At 38.0% G+C, this 15,257-nt stretch overlaps 2 protein-coding genes across 3 annotated transcripts in view; one reads left to right on the top strand and one right to left on the bottom strand.

Annotated features, from left to right (window-relative positions):
- LOC121688279 overlaps positions 1 to 15,257 on the bottom strand; it is a 522,978-nt gene that overhangs the window by 346,991 nt on the left and 160,730 nt on the right. The window lies entirely within an intron of this gene.
- The window catches only part of LOC121688276 (myosin-7-like), a 95,068-nt gene that overhangs the window by 13,576 nt on the left and 66,235 nt on the right, over positions 1 to 15,257 (top strand). The gene's annotated exons all lie outside the window — the stretch shown is intronic.

The raw sequence follows: 15,257 nt of genomic DNA on the forward strand, positions 1-15,257 counted from the left end.
TTCATAAGACACTTGCATGTAACATTCATCAAGGACCCCACCTATACATTCATAACAGGCCTACATAGAAAGGGGGGGGGGGGGGGGGGCTCAACTAAGGGCTTTCTTCTTCTTTTATGATGCTATGAAGAGAATTGGCCCATTAAACTTCATTAAACTGACAGTCATGCCTGCTGAGACCAAATCAGCAGTAGTTGTTATACCCATACAGCAGATTAACAGGTCAAAATGAACAGAGTTCCTTATATAGATAAAATCTCATAAAAAATAAACCTTTTTGCTCTCTATCGTCCTAATGCAGGCACATGACTTGAAAAGCCACTTAATTGGTATTGTTTTTAAGTGTAGAGATACTTACCTAGCTCTCTCTCGTAAGATCATTTTGGCTTAGTTTAATAAGAGATTGACTTTTTTCAAGGCATCTTGTCCAGACAAATTATATTATAATTATAATTATAATATTAAAGCACTGACAGCCAAAATGACTTGTTGTCATGATGAGACGTCTTAAAAGAGAATTCCTGAGGTTTTTCACATAGATCTCTGTTCCTCGAGGTCACTGAGTACTGTCGGTACATGACAAAATACAATATAAGCAAGCAATAGAAATCATGGACCAGAAACCACTGAAATGGCATCACTCCCACATTTTAAGGAAATACAACTTTCTCACTTGTTAAATTTTTATCAGTTTTAGTACTCTAAGATTCTTTTTTAAATGTCTAAATAATCATGTGTCAAGACTGTTTTCTGAAGTTGCCATCAGGCATCAGAGCTATCACAGAGCGATCACACGAGCCTCCACCTGTGGTGATTGTCTCATCCCAAGATGCAAGACTTCTTTCTGCCAGTCTGCTCTCTCTGTAAAGGGGGGCAAACTTTGGAACTCTCTACCCACTGAGCTAAAACTAGAAAACAACAGTAAAGCTTCTAACAAAGGACTCAAACAATGGCTAAATTTTAAACAACAGTGCTCACATGAATAGTCCTTAACCGGTTGATTGCTTGCTCATATTGGCTTTGCTCTGTATCTTTTTTATGTTCCTTACATTTAAATTGCTTGCATTTCTTTGATTTCTTTTTCCTTTGATTTGTTGTTGGTTTTTTCTATCTTTGTCTGGTGTTTTCTCTTTCCTTTCTTGATATTTTAGTTGCTCTATCTTTTCAAAAGCCGCCTCTGGACAAGTGTTGCGAATTAGCACCTGTGCTAAAACACTCAAACAATGCTTCTGGTTTGTCCAATGTAATTGCTATGTCCATATCAAATAAACATTACTACTACTACTACTACTATTAATAATAATAACAACAATAATAATAATAATAACAATAACAATAATAATAATAATAATAATAATAATAATAAAAAGGAAACAAAAAAATCAGTATTACATAGCTTTGGGCATTTTTATGGGGGCCAAGTCTGCTGTGATCTTAGACGTCACATCTTCATTACTACTGAGGCCAAGGAGAGGTTATAGCTCTCTGACCTGTTGCTAGCTTGAGGAATCTGGTCATGCCAACTAGCACTGACTGTATATATACTGTACAGTCAATGCTTTCTAGTGTTCATATAAAAGGAGTTGCCTATATAGAGAATTGAGAAACTGAAGTAGGGCTCTGTGAAAATATAACTGTTTCTTTAACCCTGAGGATGAAAACAATGCTAGACTAGCCATGACATTAGCAGTTCTTGGTAATTTCTGCCAAACTTAGATACAGAGGGGGAGTCCACACATATTTAAATTACCATTACACCACGCAGATGCAAGATGAAAAGGTTGATTTTTTAAGATTTCTTACTGGTTAATACTGTTTATACAGCAGTGTTACTAATTATTATAAAAAAAAATTTATAAACATGGAAATGTTTTGGAAATTTGAAATGCATGCAAGTTGTTAACCTTAAAGCAACACTAAAGCACTTTTCCTCTGTCGCACGCACGCTATTTGTTTATCTAGCACCGGCTTTGCAAATAATGATGTCCACAGACACGGTAGAGTATGTTGCATGATTTAATGAAAGTATGATGGATTGCGACATCAGAAGCAAGTCAAATTTGTAGTTTCTTATGTCTCATTCCATCGAACTACAGATCCGCTACCCGATCTGGCAAACTTACATAGTACAGTTATAGCCAATAGAGGGCCGCAAAGCGAATGCAGAAGTGCCATTCACCCTGTTACGAGTTGATGAACCACTGAAATGATTTTGGAAACATTATATTAAGGTGCAAAAAACTCTTTGGTGTTGCTTTAATATAACAGCTTCTAAGTCATTTTGATGGTGAACAAATCTGTAATAGGGAGAATCGCAGGCCCTCTACAGCTTCAGCTTAGCCAGCTATGGAGAATCAGCCTTTGCTCTCCTCGACCCAGAGGATCACGAATTGCTGTACGCCAATTGTACAATAGCGTAGTATTTGTATTACATTGTGTAATATTTCCTTGTCAGTCGACATGGCTCTTCAGAAATGATCTTTGCTGGTTTGTAAACAACATATCCAAGAGAAAGTGTGCTAGTAAGAGTGGTATTTACAACCTTTGTGTGAAATACTCACATCTGCTGGGGGAACCCAGTAGCAAAACAAAAAAACCCTAGACTGCATTGGATACCTTCAAAAGAATACTATATAATCCACTGTCTATAATATTTCTCTTAAAGGTAACTGGACCTAACTAAAGGTGTCAAAAAGGGATGTGACATATTAGTGAGGGGAATCTTGTTATTTTAGGAACTGCAACTGAACTGGTGATGTTTTACTTGCTAGGACCCCATTGCATACAAAACAACCTGTTTCAGATTTTTTTCTTTGCCAAAATTTAAGATGACAGACAATATATGCAGTCCTCTATAAAGGCCTTAAAATGGTCAACTTTTTGATAAATGTACTCCTAATAAGGTAGACAGAAAGAGTGTTATATTATCCATTGTCTATAGGCCTAATATTTCTCTTAAAGGTATCTAGACCTAACTAAAGGTGTCAAATAGGGATGTGTCATATCATATCAATATAGATATACTGTATACTGTACTGTACTGTAGGCCTACATATAATGTACTGTGTCTATACTGTGTCTGTACTGTGTCTATACAGAATTATTTCCTTTGGTAAGAGTTTGACATATTGTGATATTAATGAAATAATTGATGACATTATTCACATAAATGCTGCAAGGTGGGCAGCTCACATGTAGAGCAAATAGAGCAAGAACCAGCATGAGGGCAGAGATCAAAGTATACTGTAGATGAGGAAGTTGAGTTGATTACTAATGTTGGTCTAGATCAAGTTTTACCTCTTTGTGTTTGCACATCTTTCAAGACTGCAAGCCAATGTGATTTGTGGCTGAGATAGCAGTGGTGAATAGTACCATTTTCATATTGTCATGTGTAATATTATTGCTAAAAAATACTATGATGTATGGTGATACACTATCTCTGGTGTGTATGAGTGCGTTCACACTGAAAATACAGATGACGCTAAGTGAACTCGGATGGTGCACTCATAATAGTCAAATAGTTGAGTGTGGAAAGATGTGGAACACTTCTCGCCCTCAGCGGACGCCATCTTGACTACATAGCGAAAAGGAGGGAGCATTTTCAAACACGGTTGAAGGAACTGGCCCAGCAGCAGTGGAAAACACATTTTACCGAAGTACAAGCAACTTATAACATAAAGCATACATGTTTTGACACAGCATGTCATTGATGAATAGAGTACACATAAGTTATATTTGTTATAAGTTAACGCTGCGATGGTCATTTCTGTTAAATGCACGAACTTGGTGTTCGTTTTGAGACGACACTATTCTGTTGAATTTTACACACTATGGGAGGCGCTATGGTGCAACTGGTTACAACGCCCCTACCATATTTGTGTCCATGTGCCCACAGGGATCCGGGTTTGAGTCTGACCTGGGTAATTTCCTGGTCCCATCCCATCTCTCTCTCCTGCTCGCTTCCTGTCACTCTCTCTCCTGTCTTGTCCGATTAAAGGCATAAAAAAGCCCCCCACCCAATATATACACTACCAGTCAAAAGTTAAGACACACACAATTATTCATAGTCCATTCCAGCTGACTAAATACAGTTGTTTGAGAGACTGAGCAAAAGCTCTGAACCTTAAAGAATTTAAAATATTGAAAATATAGCTTTATGTACACTTTTTGCTTGCTTACGACATGAATCCATGTTGAGCTATTTCATAATAATAACCACCTACTCAGATAAATAAAGATAAAGACAAAAAAAAGCACACCACCTCTTCCCTGCTTACTGAAAGATTGTTAAATAATTATATGAGATATTTCTGTGCTATTACTGAAATAACACTGATTTATTATCATAGATTTAAACATTTCTCAGTCTCACTGACATTAAGCAAGAATTCCATACTACTGTAGATGGTCTGGAAATTTTACATGAGTTTGTTTAAGACAATGACTAACCATATCTCAAATGAAATGAAATACAAAAAAGTAAATTGTTTCAACCACCATCATGACTAAGAAGCAACCTGCAGACCACTGTTATGGGGTGTGAGGTGCACATAATGATGCCCTGCCCACAGTGAAGCTGCAGTGTTGGATACATGATGGTCAGGGACCACCTGCAATGCCTTCGCAAACCACCAGAGCACTGCCTTGCAGCATATCAAAGCTCAACTTGATGGATGTTCACTCATCATGAGAAATTGCTTAATAAACACCTGTGATGCTACTGAGCTATTTATGAAATAACACTGATATATTGTCATAGATAATATTATCATATATTTATTGTCATAGATAAATTCATTCATCAATCTATTCTATTACAATCTTGAAATTATATGATTAACACCGAAGGCTCAGAATTTTAACCACTGGTTCAAGCATAAGATTTGAATAGACCCTTTCAACTGCATAAACAAACATATGCATTCCTAATGCATTTCTGGTGGCACTTAAAACAACACTGCGCTAATGGTAGCTTGGCACAAACAGTTTTAAGGTCAATATTTTGCATAGCATTACGGTAATGTCTTATTCATTTTCATTTCAAAGTATGTGATGGTTTTGAACATGTCAACCGGAAACCCTCTCGAAGAAGATTGAAAGGGTCTATAAGAAATAATAAACACTACTTGGAGTAACTACCACAGTAACTATCACAATTTTAGGAGATCAAGAGTCTGCTTGGGAGTACCTATCACAATGTTAGGAGATATTATAACTCTACTGAAGAGATAAAAGGGTGAAAGGTCTTAAGAAATATATATATATAAAATAATTTTGTAGTATTTTGAAAACATTGAAGACATAAACTATGAATATAGTGAAATTACCGAACTCATTAACAAAGCCAAATCAAGAATTACATCACAGCACATGCTGAACAAAGTAAAGTCTGCTTACTTTTACACCTGTTGGCACTGAAGATTGAACTGCGAGAGTCCACCTCAAGGACCAGAGAAATCTTCCATTTGAACACATTCAGTTTTACTGTCAAAGCTGTAAAAAGGCTCATCCACAAGGTCCTTCTGTATGACAAAGTGGGAAAGAGAGATATAGTATAAATACATAGAAATAGTATAGATAAAAACAATAAGAATCTTTCCACGTCCTTGTGCTTGTCTTAGGCTGATCCTACACTGAAATGACTGTGCACTGAAATGAATGTTCTGGCTCTGGTCCCAGAGGAGGAGTTTGTTGGCTGCTGCTACCCTGAGATTCTATAAGGAGATGACAAGGTAACACCTGTTGTGCTCCAATTCACAACACAGCTCTACACACACACACACACACGCACGCGCACACACGCACACACACACACACACACACACACACACACACACACACACACACACATTACACATCCACTCAGGATGGAGACAGGTCAGAGAAGCCATCCATACCCATCTTCATGTCTGTGGGAGGCGATGGACAGAGGAGTGCTGTGATCTTCAAAGTATTATTATTTTAATTATTATAACCTCAAATTTGACCATCGCATGCCATTATGTATCCCTAAACTAAATATGTTAGCAACCTCCTTCTAAAATGGAGGATCAAATCAGTCTTTTACTTTTCAGCAATAACCACATTTCATTGAAACACATCATAATTTAATTTCAGTATATACTGGGAAAAAAATGCATAGTCAATAAATACAACTTGTAACTACCCAAAATATTTTTTTTTCTCTTCTAGTCTTATAAATTGTATCCCAAGAAGCCTAGGAGAATAAAGGGGAGAATAAAAGAGGAAAAGGAAGGAAATCTATGCCTTGATGTCTGTTTTATGTGCAAGAACACCTGTTGCAGATTAGATTGAAATATTTCTCAGTCTCATTGACATTTAGCAAGAATTTCACAGGGTTATCTTTGTATTCAAGGACAAAGGGAAGGAGACATGCATGTGCATGGTAAACAAGACAGCACAAGGGCTTGCAAGTACCTGTCTTAGCAACTTGAGGGACAGCAACAGACCTATGAGTCTAAATCTGATATGTCCCCACAAACTATAGCCCATGAACACCAAAAAAAAATTGTGCAGCTGAAAACATGCTTATACATATATAGAAACCACACATCTCAGTAAGCATAAAGCATTAACATTAGCACCTGCTGGGATTCAGCATATATCCCTGAGTACAGTTCCAATGCAGTGCCTGTTTGGTGTTAAAGAGTACGCCTATACATTTTTCCAAACACATTAAACAAAAGTAGATATCACGCAATACATAATTACAAAGCCTCTTCAGCAAAATGTATCTATTTCATGTAGTAGCAGTCAAAATAAAGGTGCTTACTCTACAGCATCAGCAGCTGAGCCGGCATGATGATATTCAAAGCCAAGTTCACTTGGTTGAATGGTAATGCTGTGGTTCTTTGTGAGGGGTCAAAGGTCACTTTTTCACAATAGGAGACCATGAAACAAACCTAACAAAAGAAAAGAAAAAGACAGTGCTTAATACACCACCATGACAGAGTAAATATGATGAATAGATTAGTTACATGTACTGAGTAAATCCAACAACACTAAACTTTGATCATGGCCATGCCACATCTGTTCATGGTCCTTAGCAAACAAAACTGTACGATTCACACAGGATTACCACTTCTCTGTCCTTCTTCCATGGGTTAGTCTGTGAGGTCATGTGGACATGGATAGAGAAACAAGCTCATGTACAGTATACACAAGGAAACTATATGATGCATTCAGAGTCCAGACACCTCCCGATGGGTTTGAGCAGGGTGTCACGGGAGTCCATGAAGCCACCTGCCACAGCAAGTCATCCCATGCCAATAATACCCATCCTTTAGGAGAAGCTCTGACGTCCCGCAGGCCGAGGTGGTGATGGCTCAAGGACTCTAGACAGCTGAGACTGGTCCCCATAAGGGTAACGCAGGAGATGGAATGGCATGTCCAACATCTCACAGCTATCTAATTAAGGAAACTGTGACCTCAAATGTCTTACAGTGGGTGAAGAAAAATCACCTTCACTCTTAAGCCATCTGTCACATTATCGGAACCTTGTGTGTGGCTTCACACTTTCTTTGGTGTGTAAACATGTCTTGACAGTTTTCTTGACCCCAAGTCAAGTGATAATGTAAGACTCAGATGCCTTTGACTCAACACCTCCTCGACTTCTTCTTGGTGCAAACAGCTGAACTAGTGTTTCTAGATGGATATGGTTAGAGAGGTCAGCGGCCAGCTACCCTGTAGACTTAATGTTTTCAATAATATAATGGATGATTTCCCTGTGTGCACGATTTACATTTCATTTCAGATACCTAGTCTCTTATTTATACGTTAAATATACGTCTCTTATACGTTAAATATTACATTTCAATATAGACACAACACTTTTACATTTGTAGATCTGTAAGCATGTAGTGTGCATGTGTCACTATCAAGTGCAAAAGTTTTGTGGTCCTGCAAATCAGTTCAAAATGGTCAAACCCAGGTCTTCTTCATCTCATTTTCAAATAGAATATGGATTAGGTATCTGTTCTTAATTAATTTTGCAATTTAATTAGCTTATGTGTTTCAGTACCATCTGTATAACACACAGTAGCAGCAGTTGTATGTGCATTCAGGCCTCTGAGTCCAAAGAGCAGCTGCTGTACAAATTCATAAGGGTGTGAAGGTACACTGACAAGTGTTTCAAAGGCCATCTGCAGTTGATGGAGGAACCTGAGATGCAATTCACAGGGTTATCTTTGTCCTCAAGGAAACAATGCAGTGCCAATAGATCAGTACTTAGGCTCCTAAAAAAATCAGCTGTGGCTGTCTAGTTTCCTATCCATAAACAAAAGTTTGGAGGGATGGAAAAAAAAACAAGCATCAGTTTATATCAGTATCCATTGTCCTTGGCTCTATACACAATGGCAGTAGTTATTTCCAAAAAAAAAAAAAAAAAGGTAACACTTTATTTTAATGTGTCGCTGTTACAGTGTACCTACCTAATTAGGTACAGTGGTACAACCTGTGTAACAACATGTACTATCAGGTACTATCATTGTACTTGCATTATGTATTTGTGGGTACCTACATATAGTTGTTACATTGTAATACTGAGTGCTTTTACAAAACTTTGCCAGTTTGCCTACATTTTCATCAGAGGCAAAGAGCTGACCTGAGACCTGCTGGATGGGGTAAATCTGGTCATGATAGATTTGATATACAAAGCATTCTTAGCTCCAGTCAAGGCCTCATTGTCTTCAGTGTACATGTAACAGCTGTGCTGCTACAACCTTGTTACTCTTTGATACAGTGGAATAAACCTATTAAGTGTACCAGTTAATTACTTACATGTACATATGACATGTATGTTATGTCTTCGATGTCTTGGAACAGGTCTACTAATTCACTACATAGTACATATATCAACTGTGTTGGTACACACTTATTGCTCTTTGATACAGTGGCATAAACCCATTAAAATAAAGTGTACCAGTTAAGTACTTACATCTACATATATACAGTACATCCTGTCAATGATGTTATATATCCTGTAATTGATGTGTTGAAACGTGTCTGCTGTTACACCACACAGTACATGTGAATTAGTAGATCTGTTCCAAGACAAGACCTGTTCCAGTTTATTCCACTGTATCAAAGAGTAACAAGGTTGTAGCAGCACAGCTGTTACATGTGCACTGAAGACAATGAGGCCTTGACTGGAGCTAAGCATGCTTTGTATATCAAATCTATCATGACCCGATTTACCCCATCCAGCAGGTCTCAGGTCAGCTCTTTGCCTCTGATGAAAATTTAGGCAAATTGGCAAAGTTTTGTAAAAGCAGTCAGTATTACAATGTAACAACTATATGTAGGTACTCACAAATACATTATGCAAGTACAATGATAGTACCTGATAGTACATGTTGTTACACAGGTTGTACTACTGTACCTAATTAGGTAAGTACACTGTAACAGCGACACATTAAAATAAAGTGTTACCAAAAAAAACAGTAAACAAATAAAATGTACGGTAACACCTTATTTTAAGGGGTCCTTGTTCCAGTGTATCTACATAATGAAGTGCAGTGTAACAACCTATGTAACAATATGTAACTAGATGTACCACAGAGCGGTACAAAATATGACCGCCGCCCAGACCAGCACATGTTTTCCACAAAAATAAGTCACATTGAAAGGCATATATGATTCTAACTGTCTCACTGAATTGCATTATGCACACTTAATTCTCACTGGTATCTGCTAGACAACAAGTACCAAAACATGATTAGTTCATAGATTTCACATGTAAAATACATTTTATACAACCCCACCCCCATCTTGCCTGTTCATAATTCTGAGAAATTCTTGAATTGTGTGCATGTGTGCGTGTACATGTTTATGTTTGTGTGTGTGTGCGTGCATGTGCATGTGCTTGTGTGTTTGCCTGTTTACTGTATGTGCCTGTGTGTGTGCATGTGCATGCATGCGTATATATGTCTACTGTGTGAGTATGGGACATGCGAAAAAAAAAAAAACTAAACCTATATTCGCTGCGCTGCGCGGCGGTCATAACACGTACTTATGTTGTCCATATATATTTTTGTGTACCTACTAGGGGTGTAAAGATTAACCGATATCGGTATCCGTTTTTAATGTGTAAGATACGGCTACATCGATATGTGAAGCCCCGTATCGGAATAAAACTGAAATGAACCAGTCGTTATATCGATTTACTTGTTACGAATCGGTTTACAACCTTTTCTGCTCGCTCAGACTCTCATTTACGTTCCAAGCAGCGCGTTCATCCCACATCCGGTTTTGAAACTATACGTGGCACGGAATTGTGGGTAATGCAGTTCTTTTTTGGCTACATTCATTGCCCAAAGTTGTCAAATGACCTCATTATCCATACATCTACTGCAACTTAAGCATGTGGCAACTCGCACTCGGTCATTTGTTTTACAGTTTTTACTCTTTTGTTTTTCAAAATCCAGCGCGAAATTAAACACTAAACAGCAACGATAGTCTGTAGAGTATAGCCTTACGTTTGATGAAGGGATTTCCTTAATGTTAAATAATAATTTGGCCCTTGCTAAAACGATGCACAAATTATTAGCCAATTATTTTGTTCATATTCACTCAGACTTGTGGCATCATAGATTTCTGCATTAGGTCTACCGTTGGAACAAAATAAACCCAGAGAGTTCATTGATATGTAGGCCTATTTTATTCTTGTAGGCTATATGAGAAAAGGCCAAGAGTGTCTTAAGCACTGTTTTATTTTATTTTGGTATTGTCTTACCTCAACAAGGCTACAGCTCCATGAAAACAATCAGATATAACTCTATAAAATCTATAAAGTCTATAAAAAAATATGTTGTATTTGGCTGCTGTGTTTGACTGAAATGTAGACTATTCTTTTTTCATTTCAATACAGTATATGAAACAAACCTCAGTTTAGATAATCATATTCACACATTTTTTTGCCTAATTGACAACCATGACCATGATAGCTGATAATATAAAATTAATGTGCACCTTGAGCAAATGATAAAAAATCTTTCAGAATGCTTTCCATTCTTGAACTGCATCGAATTGCATCGAATCGTACTGAATCGTTTTTTATGAACATGTATCTTTTCTTGTATCGAATCGTGCCCATGTATTTAGATGTGAATCGTATAGTCTTTTACATGAGAGATTCACACCCCTAGTACCTACAGATCATTAGTACACATGTGATAAAAAGGGCTTGTTACAATGAGTTGCCAAAGTGGCCTCTCTCTTTGGGGAAGGAAATCAAATTGGCTATGGGGTGAAGAGTCAAATCAGTGGGTGCGTTAGATCTTGCAGCACTGCGCAGATCTGGCTTGAATCTTACAATACAAACATGTCTGACGTCGTGATTTGATGCTACCGGAACACGAAGCCAGGCAATTTGTTTCCTTCAGATACAGGTCTTGCTATAACCTCCTGTACACTTTCAAACTTTATAATACTTAAGTTTGTCTGTAGGGACCCTCACCACACTATCACAGAAGTGTAATTATATTTTGAGCATTGTCAGTGGTATAAAATAGCATTTGTGTTTTGATGTTCTAGCTGGCCCTCTTGGCTTTCACTATAAGCCTATTTAGTCTTAATCCAAAAAACGGTCTTGCTCAAAACTCCAGTAACATAATTTTGCTCCCAATTAAATGTTTGAAATGGTTAACTACACCCTAGGTTGTTTTTACTCCGGAGTTACACTTTAATGTTAGGGTGTCAAGAGTCCCAAACTTCACCCCATAGCCAACTTTTTTCCTTCCCCAAAAAGAGAGGCCACTTTAGCAACTCATTGTAACAACCACTTCTTATTACACAACACGCGTACTAATGATTTGTAGGTACACAACAATACATTATGTATGGACAACATAAGTACTTGTTATTACTTGTTCCATAAGTTGCTACACTTATGAGATACACTGGAACAAGGACCCCTTAAAATGAAGTGTTACCAGAAAAATTCTAATACAGACCTCACTGATAGGCTTTCAATCCAAAAACCAGGCAATGTGCTTGATGTACTGAAAGTACAGCTGACCAGAGACAGCATGAGTGATGAAGACCAGATGAAATGCACATGGATCAGCGGGTTGGAATTTTCTACATGGACCGGGAGACGTCAAGAAGGACACTGAAAAACAGAGTCGGAGACAGGGTCAGAGTGGCATCTTATAATAGCAAACTCCAAATTAGGGATCCAGTTGCTGTGGGTCTCCCCCACAGTGCCTGCACCCTCCTTGCTAGATTAACCTATTGTTGCTACATGACATACATGCCTGCCATCAGTCAGTCATATGGTCTCATGTCCATATTGGGATGGACCATCCCTCATAAAAAGGACGAATCAACCGAGGCCTTGGCATTGGGGGCAGATACAGTATAGACCAACCCTGAGGTAAGTAGTCAGTCTGCTGCTACAGAGGAGACCAGACCAACAGCTGAATAGACACATAGAGAGTTGGATGGATGAGGACAGCAAGAATGATAGCTAAATGGATGGACAGACATGGCTGACTAGTCAGAGTCAGACACATAGATGTTTTAGTTAGCATTCTGTGCAAGGACTCAAAGTGTGTGATCTGTGTGATTTGATTGCTTCTTGTCTGTTCACTTACAGCAAGTAACATCATATCAGCGTAACAGAACATCTGAGGCTTAACCCAAAGGTGAGATTTACAGACTGAAAATATCACAAAACAATAGTCAAGTCAAGTTTATTTATAGCGCATTTCATACACAGGGGTAATTTAAAATGCTTAACAAAAACAAAACCAAAGAATAATAAAATCATAAAAGGGCAATATTTAAAAAATAGTTTAAAAAGTGAGGTAGATAAAATATAATTTTTTGATGTCATCCATAAGTTGGTTCCAGAGCTTAGCATAGCAGTTAAAAGTTGCTTTACCATAAACATTTTTAACAGTGGGTTTTACCAACAAGTGTTTGTCCAGAGACCTGAGAGGTCTGGAGGACTCTGCTGCTGAAGCAAGTCTGATATAACGATATAAACAAGCAGTACTGCTATAAAGTCAATTCTGTGACTTACTGAAAGCAGGTATTGGAGTAATGTGGTCAGTTATTTTTCAGTGAGAAAAAAACATATGCTGCCTACTGCTGTATATTGTATCACCTGAAGCTGTTTGATGGTATTTTTAGGAAGGCCTGTGAAAAGCCCATTGCCATAATGAACCTTGCTGGAGATATATGCATGCATGAGTTTTTGTAAATCATGTTTAGACATCTGACCTCAAGTTTGCCAATGTTTTCATGTGGCAATTAGGATCACTGACAAGGAGAGTGGTTTTGAGAACCTTTTGAAAATTTTGGGACATCCAGTTGTTAATTTGGTCATTACACCGACAAAGACATTCAAGGGAACCATAGTCATTAAGCGGCAGGGCCAAGCAAATTTCGGTGTCATCGGCATAGCTATAAGGAGATAAAAATCAAGATTTGTCCAAGTGTCCAATCCAACCCAGTGTTCAAACCACTACTTTACCATAGTAAATAGTCTACGTCTCATGGCTTTAAAATCAAGTTTTTTTTGTTGCCCATTCCTGTCTTGTTAGTCCTCTTCTTCTTGCTATAATCAAATTATTCATCCTTAAGGTCTCATGTTTTATCTGTGCAGGACTTAATTAGTTCATGTACTTCACATTGCAGACTTCACCATGGGTGATGCTTTGATGGAAGAGTTTGGGGCAGCGGCTCCTTTTCTGAGGAAGTCGGACATGGAGCGTCTGGAGGCCCAGACTCGCCCCTTTGACATTAAGAGGGCCTGCTTCGTGGCAGACCCTGAGGTTGAATATGTGAAGGGAATGGTCCAAAGCAGAGATGGTGACAAAGTCACTGTTGAGACTGAGTTCGGAAAGGTAATATTTTACTTACTGAATTACTAATATTATATTAATATATATATTTCATTTTACGACTCACAATCTATACCCATTACAATGTAAATGTATTTTTTAATACTATTTCCAGACTATATTTCAGTTTAGCTGCTTAGATTAAGAACAAAAGACGGAGGAGGGAATTCTCCAAAGACACTGATTTTGTTTGTATCTCACAGACTGTCACTGTAAAAGATGCAGATGTCCACCAACAGAACCCGCCAAAGTTCGATAAAATTGAGGACATGGCAATGTTCACCTTCTTGCATGAGCCTGCAGTGCTGTTTAACCTCAAAGAGCGTTACGCAGCCTGGATGATCTATGTAAGTACAGAAATTAAGTTCTATCCCATTGTAGCAAAAACAATGGACCAATCTTATCCTACGTATGATATATTTCTTACTGTAAACTTACTCTGATGTCTCATATTTTTACATTGGTAATAATTAATTGAATGTTTATTTGAACAGACCTACTCTGGGTTGTTCTGTGTCACCGTCAATCCCTACAAGTGGTTGCCAGTGTACAACCAGGAAGTTGTCGTTGCTTACAGAGGCAAGAAGAGGAGTGAAGCTCCTCCCCACATCTTCTCTATCTCTGACAATGCTTACCAGTACATGCTATCAGGTAAAGGTCTTCTGTTAAAGCAACCACCTTAGCAGCAGTAAATGGGTATGCAGTATGTTGAAAATTGATGACAAGGGGTATAAATGCATCATGCTGCTTTAAAATATTCATTAATATAAAATAATGTTTCTTGGTTTTATATTAATAATTTATGCTTGCATTACACAGACAGAGAGAACCAGTCTGTCCTTATCACGTAAGTATAATTCAGTCTTTTGTTCTAAATTTCTTGTTAACATGTTGATGAGGGAGTGAACCTTTTCTCCCTTTTTACCAACAGTGGAGAATCTGGTGCTGGGAAGACTGTGAACACCAAAAGAGTCATCCAGTACTTTGCTAGCATTGCAGCAGCCCCTGGAAAGAGGGATCCCTCTCAGGAGAAAAAGGTAAATCACCTCACTGTGTGCTGGACATAATTTCCACTTGGGATGTGTCTCTAAGTAGCCTGATTACACCAGATTCACTCACTTTGTGAAGAGTCTGGGCACTCATCATTGGGAAATGTTTCCAACCCCAGCATTTTAATGGGTGTCGACTTTACGTTAACTTTGGAATCATTGGTCCAGCCTAACCAATAATATTGACCAGTGATTCCAAACATTACTTCCTACTTCACCTAACCTTTGCAAACTGATAATAAACCGTATCGGCAGTCTGAAAAAATGTGTTTACATTTACTGTATAAATTTACACATTCTTTGAAGTGCACGTTTTTGATATATGCAGGTATTGACACTT

This window comes from Alosa sapidissima, chromosome 17 (assembly GCF_018492685.1).
Source record: "Alosa sapidissima isolate fAloSap1 chromosome 17, fAloSap1.pri, whole genome shotgun sequence".
NCBI classification, from domain to species: domain Eukaryota; kingdom Metazoa; phylum Chordata; class Actinopteri; order Clupeiformes; family Clupeidae; genus Alosa; species Alosa sapidissima.